The 18,904-nt window shown below is 44.2% G+C and overlaps 1 long non-coding RNA gene across 2 annotated transcripts in view; it reads left to right on the top strand.

Moving 5' to 3' along the window:
• The window catches only part of LOC146352737 (uncharacterized), a 30,720-nt gene extending 15,590 nt beyond the window's left edge, over positions 1-15,130 (top strand). The window contains exons 3-5 of one of the 2 annotated variants that reach the window (XR_014787829.1): positions 1,680-1,742; positions 2,401-6,569; positions 6,943-15,130. This is a non-coding gene — a long non-coding RNA (uncharacterized LOC146352737). Of the gene's footprint in view, positions 1-1,679 lie in introns of both variants that reach the window. The other variant, XR_014787830.1, reaches the window with a different exon arrangement.
• Positions 15,131-18,904: the final 3,774 nt, after the last annotated feature.

Here is an 18,904-nt window from a genome sequence, read left to right as displayed (position 1 = left end):
TGTTGGAAAGGAAGGTGAGTTACTTCGGTTGCCTAGGTTACCAAGGGTACAGCCAGGTGAAAGACATGCCCCTAAGAACACCCCAGTAGTAGTTTCGCCCCTGGTAGTTTCGATGTGTAAGTTTCGATGTGTAAGTTTCGATGTGTAGTTTCGATGTGTAACTACGCCCCTGGTAGTTTCGATGTGTAAATTCCATCCTTCAACTCTACGTATTCATATCGATTAATTTTATTTACCTTTCTGATAGAGCACTAGCTGACTCTATCCTATAATTTAATGCCATTCTTTTACATTGCAGTGGGAGTTGGATCGGGCCCATGGGGATTCCATTAAAGTACTCACACTGAGTGAAGAAAGCACCTTCTGAAATAATTAGTAGTATTTATTAATTATTTAATTTGCACCTCCTCCTTTCTACCAAAAAATGGCATTCAAGGCCACTTATGGATACAATTAAAATATATTAAAATAATAAAACAATACATTAAAATACAATAAAACATAACTATTACAGAAAAAAAATATTATTAACAACAGCACCCAACCCTACAGACCAAGTTGCAGGCTAAAGGCCTTCTAAAATAAAGCGGTCTTTGCCTGCCAGTGGAAGGACACCAGAGAGGGAGCAAACCTTGGGAGGGAGTTCCACAGCCTGGGAGCAGCCACAGAAAGGGCCCTCCCTTGGGTCAGTACCAGACACACCTCCAAAGGTGGCGGTCTCAAAAGAAGGGCCTCTCCAGAAGATCTTAAGAACTGGGCAGGCTCGTATGGGAGAAGGCAGCCCTTACTAGTAGTAACGGTGTAGTAGTCCTTGGAAGAAGGATATTAGGGAATGGTCCTCTCAGGACCATGGTAATTGATACTGAGGGCCCCTGGCCAGCATCTTGTCATTATTTTATTTGATGGCATTTTTAAAAATTAAGATGTGAAGTTTTACCAGTCAAGCATCAGAAGAATTTTCAGAACGTGGTGGAAGAAGCAATATTTTATCTATAAGCACACACAGAAATGATCAATAATTTCATTAGAAAGAGGCAAAAGGCTAGCAGGCCAGACCTTGAAAAAACAACCTTAGTTCACAGGTTTGTGCATAGGATTGTATATTTAACTTCTTTTTTGTTACATCTAAGTGCAAAAACAGCAGAAGGAGAGAACAGCAGTGAAAATGGTTTTAAAAATTAATGTTTTAAGCTGCTGTGCTACTGGGAAATTCAGCAAAATGAAAAACTGAAGCTTTGGCTAAAAAGAGTACACGTCATTTGTTGTCACCAATCGACATACATACATAAGCTTGTGCACCAGATGTTTGTTCCTTTAGCGTGCTTCTATTAACCTTTTTTCCAAGGAGTTCAGGGAAACAGCATACATGGAATTAATCCCATTTTATTCTCATGACAACTTTATGAGGGTCAAACTACATGTTCTATTTAAAGTGTAAAAACTGACTTGATAAGAACTAGTGATGTAATTACATGGTTGTTTTGGCATATGATTCCATTTCCCCTTAATCCTCCTGCATGTTCTGCCTCCTTCCATATTTTTGGAGTGCTGTTTGACTGGCCAGTCACACAACTACTGCTTTGCTCCGCTGTTACCATTGAGACTGCCTCCCAGTGTCCAAACGGTCATTTATGGTTCTTCCTGTACCCCGTTCCACCCCTAACTCTGCTTCTCTGCAGTTTGCCAGAGGCCACCCAGTTAGCTTCAGGACAGCAGAGATTTGAACACAAGACTTCTCCAAGGTAAGTCCAACGTTCTGTCCTCTACAGCCACCACAATGCCCCTCCACATGTACATAGTCTTCTGCTCTTTCACTGGTTCTCATGAACGGGAGGAATATGCTCAGAAGCCTTTCATCACACCATGTGGTCAGGCTATATAGGAGGTACCCTACTGGCTTATGTGGGTCAGAAAAGCACTCTGTCTTAGCCGAAGGCTCCCAGCCTTAAGACTTTATTGCAAGGGTAGGCAGATTTCAGGCTTGCAGGATCTCTTCTGATAATTACTAGAACTCTGAGATCCACCAACTGGAGCCTGGCGCAAAAGACATACACTTGGAATTATTAAGTATTATTATTATTTATTTCATTTCTGTACTGCCCAATAGAATTCTGAGCCTTGAAATTTGTTTTGCGTACCAGGACTGAAGGGCGCTCATGACCCTTCCATACAACAATCCACACCTGGTTACCCCAAGCTGTCTTCATTTCAGTGGTATAATTTAGGATGGGTGGGGGAGTCATTTTGTTGCTGCTATTGCTAAACAGTTGGGAGCCAGAAACCCTTACCAATCTACTGCAAATCACCCAGAGATCTAGCAATAGATTCAGATCTCCCTTTTGCCTACCCCTGTGCTACTGTAAATCACACTGAGTCTCTCACTGTCTCCTTCTTCCTCAGATGGAAACACTACAATTGTCAACCTGCCTCTCAGCATATTTCATTTCTATTTCCTTCCTGTTTACAGCTCCTTGAAAAGACTGACATTGAAATATTTTATTTGCCTCTTATTCTTTCCTCCATCTCTCATGTGTGTTAGCTGCTGTTTCTTTCATGAGTATGATCATGCTGGTATTCTGAGTCTTTTTTTTAAGGACAGCAAAGGATGTTTGAAGCATATGTCTTCTTCTTTTTTTTAAGTAAAAATTGCATGGCTTTTGCATTTTTCTAAATATGCCCCTGAATCAAATATCGCCTTCAATAACCTGACTGGCAGGAAAAAGGAGAAGAAAGCATTGCACGCACAGTGCATTTTGATCATTCATAATTCCTTAAATGTGCAAAGCCATCTCCTAGGTTTAGGAATGTAATTCGTGCCTCTAACATTATTGAAGATGCATGTATGCACTTAAAATAAATCATTGTTGCTGGCTTCAGGCTCACTGTCTAGTTTTGCCTCAACCTCATTCTGATTTTTTTTTTTTTTTTTGGTAATGGTTTTGTTCTTTGTGCAACACACTTGTGCTGCTTTGGGATCTGAACACGAAGCTGCATGATTAAATAAAGCAAAAAGTCCTAGCTGTTCCCTCTGCCATCAGCAGGAATGCTGATTTATGGGCACACCTCTTATATGTGCAAAGGAGGGCTTCACAGTTCCATAGGTAGAAGTGGTGACCTCCTCCGATATGTGAACTATGATATGTGTCACAGGGCTCTACACGTCATTACTGTATTCTTGGGGCTGGTTCACAAGTCATGTTTATCACTTGATAACTGCAATATCCAGTGATGACTAGTATGTGTGAATGTGTCATCACAGATGTGAGCAAAAAAAGGAGTACCTGGAGAGTGGCAGGGAGAACAGAGCATGCATGCCTCTCAAGCTGCTGCTCCAAATGATTTATTCACAAAATGCCCAGCATGTTTCAATAAAACATCCTCATCATCTTTGAGAGCATAAGAGCTGATCTGGTGAAGCAACTTTCTGAAGATTATTTCTTCAAGGAGCAGTATTTCACAATGATGCTGTAGTACGAGACCCTGAAATACCTGCATGTATCTCACCTGTAGAGGATCCTGTCTGAGGTGTGGAGAACACAAGCTTCAGAATGAAGTGGTAGAATTCTGAGATGATAGCATGGACTATTCCTACCATGGTAGATACTCATTGAATACCCTCCTTATTTAAACCAAACCAAAACACCTCTCTGTAAATAAAAAAACTAGCACAGCAGGGAGAAAAGTTTTACCCTAGTCTTCTCACTGCTCTGCTGGTTTTCTACTTGTGTGAAGAGTTTTGTTTCTGAGCGTTCAAAGGTGAGATCTCCCCCCTGCCCCAGCAGCCTGAAGTGGTACAGCCCACTCTACCAGCTCAGGATGCTACCACTTCATTCCTCTGTAGGGGTAGACTCAGCCTGAGGAGTAGACTCACAGATAGACCTTTCACCTCACCTCACTCATTGAGCTTTTCATTGGAGTCAAATTCACACATCCAGCTGTGAGTTATCAAGTCTAAAGTCACTGAGAGCAGAGAAGCTGAGAAATGAATACACACTGGCAGCAAAATGTGTGAACTGACTCCTTTGAAAAGCATTGGACTTGAGGTGATGCGAAGCACTGTGGAAGTTCTAACAGTGGTGGTGTTTCTGTGATGACCACCTCCTCCTTCCCACATTGCAGTCATCAGGTGATGAGTAGGCATGTGTGAAACACCTCTTAGACCAGGGGAGGTCTAATCTGGCCCATGCTGGGCCCCACCTTGGCCTACAGAAGATTGAGCACCCTCTGTGGTCTCTGCCCCCTCCCAAAGCTGCAGTGCAAAGGGAAATCCCCAGCTTATCTCAGTCCAAGAGATCAGAGATAAACTGGAGATTCCCTTGCACCAGTTCCCGTGCAGCTTGTGCCTCAATGGGGATGCAGATGGCACAGGAAGGAGCGGCCCAACTCAGCTAGGGCTTGCAGGAGTCGGTTCCTGTAGGCCCCACTGAGTCCCTTTCTCCATGCAAAGAGAGACACAGAGCTTTATGCCTCTCTGCACGGAGATTTATTTGAAAAATGGAAGTGGGGAGGATGACACCATGGGAGGGGAGGGGCTTCAGGGGCAAGGCCCCACCCCTTGATGTCATCTGGCCCCCTGGCTTGGTTCTGGGGGGTGGGTAATCCTGCCTTCAGTTCAAAAGTGATTGATCTCCCCTGTCTTAGACCAATTTAAACACTATTTGATGTGCAGGGTGTGGGTAAGCCCTTTGCACCAATGCTGCATAGCCCAGCCCATATAAGTTCCTTTCCCAACACTCAGGCATGCAACAGTTGCATGGTGGGACATTCAGTGATGTGATGCTTGTAGATATATGTTTGCTTTGCATGCAGAGAGATCGGTGTTTACCTCAGAGAGCTGAAACACATGCTATGTTCCCCATGGGGATGCCACTGAAAACATCCCCATCCTCTTCATAACATACAGAAAACATAACCATGTGGATTGCTGTTATCACACTGTGAGCCTCTATGTTCCTGGTGCCAGCAGGGGTATAAAGATTTCCAACATGGTGGTGATCCATGTGATAAGTAGTTCTATATTTTATGGCCAATACTGGAATCACTCCACCACAGGATCATAGCCATTTCTGTGCTGTATGCTCTGGCCCTTAAAGTAGTCTCAAAGATGGTAAGATGCACAGCTTGTGATCAAGTCCAACACAGCCATCAGCAATGCATTGTAGCCCAGTAGGAGTTAAATAAACACCTGGTGTTGAGGCCTGCCTGGTACTGCAGATGGCTAGGCAGTGAAGAGTCAAGTATCTGATGAGCTGCATTCAGACTCGGTGGATCACAGGCTGTACAAATCTAGCATAGGGACAGGAAGCATTGGTGTGTGTCAGAAACGGCGAATGAGAGAGAGAGAGAGAGAGAGAGAACAGAGGAAAGGAGAGAGTGGGAAGTTGGGTCTAATAGGCTGGGCTGACGGGTGGGCCAGTTCTTTGTCTCACCAAAATTTGGGGCCATCAGCTATCACATCTTGGATTTTCTTGGTAGCTACATTGGGTTCCACCTCTTGTATTTTTGCCATGCATCTTGCATGAATCCAGGTCTACTGTAGTAAGCTGTAGGGATGGGGTGGGCAACTTGTGGCCCTCCAGATGCTACAACTCCCATCAGCCCTAGCCAGCATAACTAGTCTTAAGGGATGATGGGAATTGTAGGTCACAATATCTGGAAGGCCACACGCTGCCGGCCCATGCTATACAGTTTCTCCTCTTCTGTGGACTTTCTGGATCCTGTTAGAGGACACGTATTTGTACTGTCTCACAGAAGGAGTGGGGTTTTATTTTTAATCTGCTGGGCCTGAAAAGCTATCTGCACCAGGCTGCTGTAACAGACTACAGGAGCTCCTGTTGTAGGGCTGGGATGCCAACGGAGTGCTCTGCAGATGCAAAGGTCCACTGCCTCACTTGCAGTGGCATAAAATGGAAATGTTCTAACAACCCCATCTCTGAAAGCCTTTTGCCAAAACAGTTTAGTGTTTCAAAAGCTGAGTGGCTGGACGAGGATGAGGTCTCACTACAAGCTTCTGGGAGCTGGGAAAGTTTATGAAGCAGAAAGTATGGGATGAGGAAAAGATTGGGCCGGCAACAGTTTACTGGCCTGCAATTCTTTTAAGAGATGCTGATGGTGGTGGACTGCTCTGGCAGAAGTAGGTCCAGACTCATTTGAGGCAGTAGCATGAAATTGGCTGCAGTAAAATTATGCATTAAATGTGCATGATGCTTAATAATACTATGTTGCACTTCTTGTGTTTACTTGGTGCCTATTGAGGCTGATCCAATTTTCTCAAGCTTTCCAATTGGGTCCCCATCTGGTTTCTAGCCAGAAGGTCACATTTCATTTGCTGTTACTGAATGTCTCCATTATTTTGCTAAGGTGTTTCTGCTTTATGGCCATGATGACTACTTCTTTTTGTAAATGCTCCTACCTATTCATCCTCTTGTAAGGTCGATGTTCCAAAAGAAAAAGAGATCCTCATAGGTGGTGTGTTTGACACACAAACTACCAACAGCCGTGGTAGCTGGCAACTCGATTGTGAAAAACAAGAAGCAGAAGGGAGTTCTATTTCAGAACACACATCAGAGGTAATTTTATGTTGCTTCACTGAAGGTGTTTAAATGACCTTTGGGAAATAATGGGTTTCGGTTCTGAAACTGGGAGACTAAGTGGAGAGGTAAGAATATATGTTTAGTACAGTATGTGGTCAGGACTATACCAAACTGGGAGTTGGATTGTTTTAATCAGAGGCAATGATAGGTGTTTTCCAGCTATAAAAACACACATTATTTCCCATCATTTTTTCAGCACTGGGTTCCATGTGGGTATAATACAGGACCATGTCTATGATAAGAACTCTCTCTCTCTCTCTCTCTCTCTCTCTCTCTCTCTCTCTCTCACTGCGCCTGTTCATCACTTGGAAAAATACCAGGTTGCTTGTTTTGTGTTTCTCTTCCACAGAGCTATTAGGAGAATGTTTGAAATAATTCTGCATGTCTGGCACAGTTGTACCAGTAGTATGATCATTCAGCACTCCATAATAAGCTGTGCCTCTGAGTGGAACTACACCGACCACCACTGTTGAAGGAAAGGGTAATGTGGTAACCTGGTAATAGGTCTATGCGTTGTGTTTCAGGTAAATACCAAGAGGCAATATGGAAGCATCTCCTAATGGCCTCAAAGAAGGGCTTTAACTAAGGTAACTAACCACAGGTGTACAGGGAGTCATGTGTCTGGGCTGCACTGCCAGAGAGCCCCCAGCCAAACAGCCCTGGTAACTTACAGTCTGTGGTGAAATCCACCTTGGAATTTGGTGGACAGAACTCAAAGTTAACCCATGAAAAAGTACAAAGCTAGAAAAAGTAGCTGCAAACACTTGAACACACACCTCTTAGAAAGAAATGAAATTGGGCCACTCCTGAAGAAACATAACCTGGCCTCAGAATTTGTGGACAACTATAGGCCAGCTACTAATATCCCCTTCCTGAGCAAAGTGCTTGAGTGCATAGTTGCCAATCAGTTCCAGGCACTGTTGGATGAAGTTGATTTTCTAGATCCATTTAAATCCAGCTTTAGAGACCAGGTTTTGGGACAGAAACTGCTTTGGTCGTCCTGTGGAATGACCTTTGCTGAGAGAAAGACATGGAATATAAAACCCTGTAGGTTCTTTGGGATCGCTCAGTGGCTTTTGGTACTATTTGATACTATCCTCCTGTATTGGCTGTCTGAATTGTGAGTTGGGGGCACTGTGTTACAGTCATCCCATTTCTACTTGGATAGCTGTTTCCATGAGGCAATGGTGCTGGAGTATTACTGCTCAGTTCCATGGCAATTGTGTTATTGTGTTCCAGGAGCTCAATTTTACTGCACCACCACCACCACCCATGTTATTTAACATCTACATCAAACCACTGAGAGAGGTTATCCCAGGTGTGGGCTGAGGTGCATCAATATGCAGATGGCACCCAGCTTTACCTCTCCTTTTCATCTTATCTCAGGTAAGGCAGTGGATGTCCTGAATCGGTGTCGGAGCAACCTAATGGACTGAATGAAGGCAAATAAACCAAAGTGCACTCCAGACAAGATAGAGGTACTGTTAGTGGGTGGTTAGTTGAGTGGTAATCAACCTGTTCTGGGGTGGGTGCACCCCCTGGATGATCAAGCATGCAGTCTGGGGGTGCCCCTGGATCCATCATTGTCCCTTGAGGCACAAGTGCCTTTGGTGGCTAGGAGCACCTTTTTATCAGCTAAGGCTGATATACCAACGTTGGCCCTATCTAGACAAAGATAGCTTGGCAGCAGCTAGCCACACTCTGGGATTACTGCAATGTCTCGTATTTGGGGCTACCTTTGAAAATGGTGTGGAAACTTCAGTTAGTCCAAAACAGAGCTACCAGGCTGCTAACCAGGGCTGGTTGATATGCTCATGTCATGCCAGTGCTTTGTCAGCTGCACTGGCTTCTAGTCTGTTTCCAGGCCGGATTCAAAGTGTTGGTGTTGACCTTTAAAGCCCTAAACAGCTTGGACCCAGAGTATCTACAGGAACAGCTCCTCCATTATGTGCCTGCTCGGACAATGGCATGCCTCTGCTGAATGAAGTTAGGCTGCTGGCTGCGAGAGACAGGGCTTTCTCAGCTGTGGCACCCTGTTCATGGATTGATCTTGCCAAGGAGGCTCACCTGGCACCCACAGCTTTTCAGCACCAGGTGATGACACTCCTCTTCTCCCAAGCATTTAAGGTATTTTAGATTCTAGATTTTACAGTTTAGATTGAGAATTTTAAGTGCTCTCTTATATATATTTTGTAACGTATTTTTTTAATCTCCTGCACCAGTTATTGTTATTATTGTTATTATTGTCTATGATGCTTTTGTACTTCTAGTATCATGGAATTCGCCCAGAGAATGCTCGTTATTGAGTGGACTAAAAATATAATAAATGAAATATAGGGAAATAGCTTAGAATCATAGAATCGTGATTCTATGAATCACTTCATAGCTTCAGTTTCTTCCAGCTTCAATTCCTACCATCTCCAGTTTAAAAGAATATCTGGTAGGAAGGCTGAAAACAACTTATTTCTCCCTGCAACTCTGAAAATCCTGGGCTAAATGGACCAGTGACCTGGCCCAGTATATGGTGGCTTCGTATGACATCTTACTTATATGAACACTTGTAATACAGATGAAAAAAACAGAAGAGAGAGGTTTTAGATCAAGGAAACATGGAAACCAGCCTAGTTTATCCTTCCATCCACTCCCTTAATCTATAATATAAAAGAGGATGTATGGTCTGTCTGTGAATCCTAGATACCTGAAACTTGGCATGCATAATAAGGAAAGCATAGGGGTGTGCACCACGGGGTTATTTGGTTTTTAAAATGCATTAATTAATTTTAATTAAGTTATATGTGTCTCTATGTTTGAAGTACCAACTTCAGTCACTAGGTGGCAGACTTCCAGAACCAGCACATAGCTTTCCAGTTGATAAAGCTTGAAGCCGGGGGGAGTAGTCTGCGAGGCACAGTTACATGACTCCCCCCTTCCACTACTGTGGGTCAGCCCCCCTCAGGAGAATGGAGTGGAAGACACCACCACCTCAGGGGGCTATAAGGGTGCACCATGGCAGAGGCCACGTCTAGGGGTGTCAACAGGCGTGGCTTCACTCCAACGGGAAAACACAATATGTCCAGCTCTGACACCTGCGAAGCTTTGCTCAAAGGCTTCACTGTATCAAATTAAGAGCCAGTCCAACCAGTGCAAAGCAGGGTCCATTTGCTAGTGTATTAATAAACTGAGACAAAAACAGGTTTTAAGACTCATGTGTGGAAAATTCCCTTAATAAGGGGTGTTTCTAGATGGAGAGGCCCTAGTGCTAACAATCCAAAGGCATCATGCAGCTCTTCCATCTTTTTTCCCTTATTTTCCATAGTTAGAAAAAAGACAGAAGAAATGATGGGAAAACATGGACCATTAAGAGAGGAAGACATCATTATCTGGACCCCTCCCTTCCCCCCAAATTCAGTGAATGAGGCAGGGGAATGGCATGATAAAAGACTTGTCTGGAAGTACCCAAGGTTTTCCATCTGTGAACCAAATTTAGCTATACAAATAATACAGCACTAGGATTTTGACCACTCTAGATAACGTGGAATTTCTGTGAAGGGACATCCTCAGATGTTCTAATATTATTTTCCTGTGTAGTATTATGAGCTGTCACAAGTTCTGTCCTTGTGTCACCTTTAAGACTGAAGAAAGATATATTTCAATTTAAATTGCACTGGAACAAGTAAATTGGATTATGGGCTTAGTCATTTTAAACATTTAGTTTCAGGATAAATGTTGCTATTTTGTGATAGGTTTAAAATTGGAAATATAGACTAGATAGATAGATAAGCCCTATTCAGATGTTCTGACATTGGGTATAATAAATACATAAGGAGGGGGAGCGCACAAGTCCCACTCCCCCTGTTGTCATGTTTGTCACCCTGTACACATGGAACGTGACTTTGTGAAGAAGTGGGGGCTCTACCTGTGGGGGCTCGTCATATGATTCGGAATACTGATGTGACAATGGAAGGGGTGTGGCTAGCACGGTCCCCCTCTTTGCGTATCATATCCAATACCAGAATGCCTGATAGGGCTACATACATGAATGAATGAATGAATGAATGGAAACCGTCATAAGTAAAACTTCGATGAAACAGACTATAAACCAGCATCCCATTGAGCCAAGTGCTTGGGCAAAATGACAAGATTAGGGCCATACAATTTGTCTTTCACACTTTTATATTAACCTTCTTCCAAGGAGCTGAGGGCAATGTATATCGGATTATCCTATTTTACACTCACAACTGCTCCATGAGGTAGGTTAGGCTCATGAGTGATGTGATGTTACTAAAGCATGGATAACTGTGGCCTGGCTATCTCTGTCCAGGCTTTGTGCCGGGGGTGGTGTCAGTTGGGCTTCCAACAATAATGATTGATCTAACAGCACCCCCGCGCTGTGAACCTGGTCTTTTAGGGGGATCAGATCAGGCTGAAAACAATCTCCAAGGCCATACCAACTATACGTCAGCAGTATCACAGGCTTGTCTGAGTTCAGCTTCAGTTTATTGGCCCTAATCCAGTCCATTACTGATCCCCAGGTACCACTTCAGTACCTCCACAGCTATATCCGGATTTAATTAAGAGGAGAGATAGAAATGGGTGCCTGTCATCAGCATGCTAGTTGCAGATTTGCTGGAACGATATGTACAGTTTCTCTTGTCTTGCACTGTTACTCTTCATGATTTTGTAAGTGTATCTGAGTATATATGTGAGCTTCAGTTGACTGGAATCAGATCCTTTTTTGGTGAAGCTTATTTGCTCAATAATGTTTTACAGGCATAAGCCATACATATTTCAAAGTGAACAGTTGGTGACTGATGGCTGCATGCCAAAAGTTTGTTGGGTTTGAAGGAGTTAAGGAAGTAATTAATGAAGAGTTTGAGTTATCTGCCAGCTAACTTAAGGAAGAGGTGATAATTAATTCAAATTCCAGCATGGATGCCTTTTTTCCATCCATAAACACATCCAATTTCTACAAATGTTGAATACACTGTACTTTATAATCTGTTCACTTATCATATACCATAAATGGGATAGCCATATCCTGAGGGGGGCAAATCCAAGATAACGTAAGTTACAACACATTAAAGACTAAAGCAGAGCTAGACAGTGAGAGAGACATAGACTTGATGCCACTATTGCTCTATCTATGTAGTTGATTTTATCTTGTTATTTTTAATATATTTTGATGTTTTTAATCTGGGGGCAGACATGTTTTAAAAGGAAAAAAAGAATAACATATCTATGTCTCTTTCCCAAATCTTCTTCATAACATCTAATTGAACACAATATGTAACATGGCATCATCAAGAGGTGCAGTGTCATGTCTGTTTCCCAGTCAGTGGTGCCGCTAGGACTGGACCTTGGGCTAAAGTCCATGGGCCTACAGCCCAGGAGACCCCCAAGTGACCACCCAGAGAGTGGAAGGCGATGGGGGCAGCAGCAAACAGGCCCGCCATCAGCACCTGGGCCAGCATGCTCACTACAGCATCCCTTCTTTCTTATTTTTACAAAACATTTTATAGCCTGGGTGTGGCTGACTGGGCATGTACATGGTTACAGATACTCATTTTATTATTTTTGCTTAGAAAATATATTACTATTTTTTACAGCAAAATGATCTAGGTAATCCGTTTCATCCCGAGCTACCTGGAGTTAAGATGCCATCATACGCTTGGCCCGGTTTCCATGACAATGGAAGGAGAAGGGAGGAGTGGCTCACCTGCATTTTTGTAGGAGCTGCTTTTGGTCCGGGCAGGGCTCCACGAGGGCGCATCATTCTAAGTGGCTTCACATAACTTGCTTGCGGGTAGGGTGGGGGTTGGAGTGAACGTCATCTGAATGGCAGGGGCTGCTCAACCAATAAGAGAGGCTCCCCCCCCCCCCGGCTCCATAAGAAAGGTGTGAAGTAGTTACTTTCCCTTGTGCACATTTGTAAGACAAGCCTCTCAACGAGCCCCAAGGCTCATTGAACACAATGGGTGTTACTTCTAAGTAGACACACATATGCTTGCGCTGGGAAAGAGGCGGGGGAGAACACAGGGATGGGAAAACAGCCCCCTTTCTAACCAAACCGATACTGCACAGGATCTCTGTAATGAAGCTGTGAAGTAGTTACTTCCTAAGACAATAAAGCAAACAATGGAGAATCGGAGCCTTGAGATTGCGCTTAATCGCATGTAGGGAATTGGGCTTTAAACTGTGCCATTTCAATTGTGGGGGATCTCTGTAAGTACAGATGTGGGCATTCAGAGGGTGAGCCTCATTCAGCACAATGGGAGTTACTTCTGAGGAGACAGTAATGGGTTTGTTATGGGAAAGAGAGCAGTAAACACAAAGACAGAAACCAGCCCCCATTTTAACCTGCAGGATCTCTATAACGAAGGCTCGAAATAGTTACTTCCTAAGGCAATAAAGCAAACGATGGAGAATCAGAGCCTTGAAATCACGCTTTACTGCAATTAGGGAATTGGGCTTTAAAATGTGCCATTTCAATTGAGGGGGATCTCTGTAAGTACTGATGTGGGCATTCAGAGGGCAAGCCTCATTGACCACAATGGGAGTGACTTCTGAGGAGAAACTAATGGGTTTGTGCAGGGATGGGAAACACACAGAAAACACCCCTTGACTGGGGTCACGGTGAAAGGCACACCCCTGGGCAGGGCTAGCATACCTGAGCTAAATGCGGGGGCTGGGGCACACAGCAACTATATCAGGGAGAACCCAACTTGAGGAAAAGAATCAGACTTTAAGCAGTCTCCGGTTTTTCCCTGATAAGCTCCAGGGTGGCTGCTGGATGGCCACAATGTCATCTATCCCTGACGACTGCAACACACAGCTTGCTGGGTGTAAATTGTTTGTGGAAACAGGCCCCTTGTCCAAAACTGGCACATTGGATTATGACTGTGGTTTCACGTTATGTAATGTAGTGTTACATTCCCCATAAAAATCCTGTAATGCACACTCCCAGGGGAAAGATCCTAAGCATGTTTACTAAGAATAAAGTCCCAGTCATCAGAGGTGCACATTTGGCATGGGCCCTTTGATTAGAAGTTTCCTGTTCTTCTAGCAGCCTCTATGTGACTCTATCAGTCACAGCAATCCTACCATTTGCTCGTTCAGTTTTTACACTGTATTTTCATTAGCACAACTGCACTTTAATGAAAACAATGCTTTTGTTTTTAGTTTTTATTTGTGCACATTTTTTAAGTTATGGGAGAAGGAAGAGCATAGCGGAACACGTAAAGAGAGTGCAACCAGGAAATACAAGGCAAGTGCTGGAGAAATTCATCATGGCACAAATTGTCTCACAGACCACTCCTCCTGCCAAGTACATCAATACCTTTTTGCCGGTCCACAGTCCACAAGCTGGAGCCACAACTGTGTTTTAAGTCAGAAAAATCACCACAAACCAGGCCTCTTTAAAAAATGGGGAGACAACACAGAAAACATTGGAATCCAATACTTTGGCAGCGACATCATCTGAATTCTCTATAATAACAGAGTGAACAAATGATGCCACCTTTAGGGAGCATGGCTAGCATGGAAGCAAACTTATTCAATCACCCCCCTGGCTTCGGTCACTTTACCAGGCATTGATAATTCATTTTCAAGTATGACATTGCAACCATAGGGGCTAGAAGCTTGTTCTTTTTAAATGAAAGCTGAGCTTCTCTGGAAGCTAATTTCTGTGTCCACCTCTGTACTTGGTTCTTGAACTCTCATGGAAATTGCAGCAGAACCACACCTCTGGTGATAGGCTTATTGGTTCCTCAGACTCATATTGGAGGATGATCAGTGAGCCCAGCCCAATACTGTGTGTGTGTGTGTGTGTGTGTGTGTGTGTGTGTGTGTTTGTACAGTAGACTGTTTGAGCACACTCTATATGAATGGGTCTGTCAGTTGTAAAAGAGTGCATTGAAAGCATAGAGCTAAGAGGTATACGTAAACACTAAGGGTTTAACAGCGTATTTGTCAAAGGTTGTACTCAGTAATTTGCTTTTTGTGTGAGGCACTTAATCTTCCATATGCCTCCATTCCCCATTTGTAAGATACGAGTAGCACTTGTCTTACCTTGCAGGGTTGTTAAGAAGCTAACCTCCATTGTGCCAAGATTCAATAGTCTATCATGATGATCGCATGAATCACTAAGAGAAAATCGAAAGAAATATTTCAGTGGGCTTTGAATTGTGAAAAAGATACTGTTGATTCCTTTTCTGATTGGATTTGCTAAAATACTAAACCTCAGGCAAGATTACTTAAAGTTATAAGAAAGTGGATTTTTGCTTTGTTTTTATTAAACTCTTCTTCCTATTGATTTCTCTTTTCATGCTAATATTACTATCCCCCCCTCCCCAATACTGAATGGCTTATCAAATCAGAAAGAACAGAGCTCAGAAAGGGACAATAATAATCAAAGTGTGGCTTTGCATAGACTCTGCAGATAACTTTGCCATTGGCAACAAGAACTATGATTTGCAAATCACTTACTGAAGATACTATAGAGCAGGTTGCGAGGGCCCCCGCAGCTGAACAGAGCCCTCTGGTCACATAAGCCAGCCCACCAGGAGGTCAATAATGTTGTTTTTCTGGCCTGTCTGGGATTGGGAAGACAGACGGGGTGTGTGGAACACCATGCACCTGGAAGGCCACAATGGGCTGTGCTGGGCTCGGCTGGCCCTAAGCCAAACACAGACTTGTGACCAGCCAAGCAGGTCTGCAGGAGACAATAGTCCTGTTTAGCCTACATCAGAAGCCCAGTGCAGAGCTGAGTGGCTGCAGAAGCTCCAGCCCCGCTTCCTCGTCACTTTGATCAGTCTTGGGGTCCAGCACTAACCGTTAAGAAGCTCTGTGCAGCCATTCCATCTTTTTCTCCTGAACAGATTTTTAGACAGTAAGAAAAAGGCGGAAGACGCGGAGGGTTATGACGAGGGTCAGACTGATTGGACCCCTGTAAAATCCTACGAATCCTCATCTGGAAGCATCCTTATTTTATTTATTTATTTATTGCATTTATACCCCGCCTTTTTTCCTCTTGCAAGGAACCCAAGGCGGCTTACATTATCCTCCTCCTCTCCATTTTATCCTCATAACAACAACCCTGTGAGGTAGGTTGGGCTGAGAGTCTGTGACTGGCCCAAAGTCACCCAGTGAGCTTCCATGGCCGAGTGGGGACTAGAACCCGGATCTCCCAAGTCCGAGTCCAACACTCTTGCCACTACACCACACTGGCTATAAAGTGGGATAGCACCCACCTTTTCACCTTGTCCTTTCTTTCCCCTATTTCACGCAAATAAACTGAGCATGCAGTTCAGGCTTCTCCATGAACCCACACCATCTTTGACCAGGCATTCACTGCTTGTGACCCACCAAGCTGAACGCAGCTCTTTCGGCACATGTGCCAGGGGTTAGTGCCTCCTGTTTTTGCAGTCCCGGGCAGGCAGCAGGAACTGGGTGCTGTATTTGGTTTGGTGGATCACAAGCATAGGTCCCTGTCTTGGACATAGAACTTATTCTTGGTCCTCTCCAGACAATAAACAAAGGAACCAATTATATGTGTAGGAAGCACCTGCTTAAACTTGACTTTAGGCTTCCTCTTGTTGATTGTCACTGTGACTAAATGTGGAAATAACATGTTCCTTTGCCCTTCAAGTGCTGTTTCCTTTCCAGCTTTCAGTGCTTAGAGGAAGAGGACTTTGCCTTTCCTTGAAAAATCTGCCATGGGACGGTTCCTTGCTTGCCTCTGCTGGCCTTTGACTAGGCCTCTGGCAAAATGTCATCTTAGCTGTGTAAAAATAATCAGCCATCATCTTTTGAGGAGCACCCCACCTTGTACTTGGCTTGGAATTTAATCCAATCCAACCAGAACAGCCAAGACCTGCAGAATCACTTAGCAGACTTCTCCAACCTGGTGCCCTCCAGATGTGTGGGACTACAACTCCCATCATGCACAGGCAGCATGACCAATGGACTAGGTGGGGAAACTCACAATGCAATGACATCATGCCAAATGTTTTATATTAGTAGATGTGATGAGGAAGAGAGGGGGAAATGAGGCTCCTGTTTTTAATGACAGCAATACATGAGCGGTACTGTTTAGTTTAGGGCTTAGAATCTGCTCTCTATTTGGTAGCTGCCATCCTCTTCAAGTTCACAACATTGGAGTCTCATGACCCTGTAATACTGATGCAAGACTTGAGGAGGGGGTATTATCATGATCCATGCTGTTCTATTATTCTAAGCCTCTGTAGGCTTGAAGTGGTTGGTCATTCACAATAAACATTAGTTGGATACTTTGGGTCTAAGGGTGTTTCCAGATGAGGCTTTTATTGTGCAAACATGCCATCTCATTTACAGAATTTTATGAGCCCCCCCCCCACACACAGATTTTATCATCTTCAATTTGTAGCCTTCCCAGGTTTTCCCATCACTTGTTCTGTCTTTTAAAAACAAACTGGAAAAAGTTGAGGAAGAAGAGGTGGAATAGCTGCACAACGCCTTTTGATTATTAGTGATAGGAGCCTTCCATCTGGAAGCAACCTGACACCAGCTAGAACATGAGCCATACCCATCTGTTAGGCAAGACTCAAACTTGTTTTGTCTGGCAGGGAATGTTCCAGGAAAGCTGGGTTGGAAAAGCTTTCTTAGATATGGCTGAAAGCAGCAGGCATTAGTTAATTAAGGTATGCTTTTATATTTTCCTTGTAGCCCTAGTACAGGGTCATAAAAGAAAACCAAGTGGGCAGGATGCCTTTACAGCCAGGGTAGGCAGCCAGGTGCCCTTTGGATGATTTGGACTACAGTTCCCATAATCCCCTGCCTTTGGCCATGCTGGCTAGGGTGACAGGAATTGAGATCCAAAACATCTGGAGAGCACCAGGTTTGCTTACCCCTACTTTATAGCCTTACCACATTAGAGGAAACCTATGGGCTGCCTGTAGGCTGCAAGATTTCCTGAGCCATGATGCCCACATAGTGGACAGAGTCTCTCTGGAGTCTGAGAGGACACCATAGCTTGAGGAATCTTGTAGCTTGCAGTCCTGGGTTGCTCATCCCACAGCGCAGTAGCACAAAAATCCATATTCTTAAGCTCTAGCCCTGACAGCTCCTGACAAAAGGAAACTGCTGCCATAGAGGATATTCTGCTACTTGGGAAAGGATGGAGGAACACAGTATTGTTTCCTAGGTGGAGATAAATTGGGGATTAATTTAAATCTGCCCATCTGTCAGTGCTGTAGCACCAAGACTATGAAACCTAGACACCTAAAACTTGGCATGCATACTAAGGGGCCCCTATGGGTGTACACTTTGGATTATTTTGTTTTTAAAATGCATTCATTGATTTTAATTCATTTAAATGTGTCCATTTGCTTCAGCCACTAGGTTCAGACTTCTCTAACCAGAACATAGCTTTGCAGTCCATACAGTTTGAAGCCAGGGGAGTCATACACCTGCCCCTCTCCTCCCTCAGGGGAATGGAGTAGACAGATCCCTCCCTCAGGGGGCTACCGGGGGGACATAGCAGGAGATGTGCCTAGGGGTGCCAGTGGGCACAGCATCACTCCGATGGGGCAAGCACAGTGTGTCTAACTCGGATCTATACACCATACATACTGCGTAAAGCCGTTCTAACTTTAAGAAAATAACTCTGTGGTTGACAGAATGTTTAGATTCGTTACTGAATTTGGCTCTGTTGTTACCTGAGAAACATCAGAAGAATTTGTTATGACAATATTCAAAGAGAAATGGAAATAAAGTGATGGGTGCAAATCTACTTTCTTGGGGCTATATCATCAGCAGATACAAACTGATGCGTCTGCCCAATGGTTCATGATAGGCCTGCACAACGTGTGACATCCCCGCCCCCCTACAGCCAAACTCAGCCCACCAGCCACATATTGTGGCCAGCCATGTGCTTATGAACACCCCCCCAACACACACACATATACAATTTTTGAATAGAAGGCAAAGGATGAGCAAAGCCCACTTGTCTGGTCCTTGCGAGAATACCTGCAAATGCTGGACAGGTGCACAGCCACCACTCCCCTGGGGGAATACCCTTGTTCTCTCTAATCACAGATAAGGGGATTCCTCTCTCACCGTTTCCAAAAGCCCCTAGTGGCCTGCTAGGGTGGCCAGAGGGTGGGGCTTGAACAGGGGGCAGGGCTTGGGGATGGGAGTGGGCGGGGCCAAGGAGGCCTCCACAGGCCTCCACAGGCTAGATGGGCAGCGTCTGCAGGCTGCATTAGGCCTAGCAGAAGAAGTTGCCCTCCCATGGTCTACTGAACAACTTGCTAGATGACAGTAATTCAGCTCAC

This window comes from Heloderma suspectum, chromosome 2 (assembly GCF_057233095.1).
Source record: "Heloderma suspectum isolate Gila_16-S chromosome 2, 16-S_ref, whole genome shotgun sequence".
NCBI classification, from domain to species: domain Eukaryota; kingdom Metazoa; phylum Chordata; class Lepidosauria; order Squamata; family Helodermatidae; genus Heloderma; species Heloderma suspectum.
This window is presented reverse-complemented; position numbering and strand designations above follow the sequence as displayed.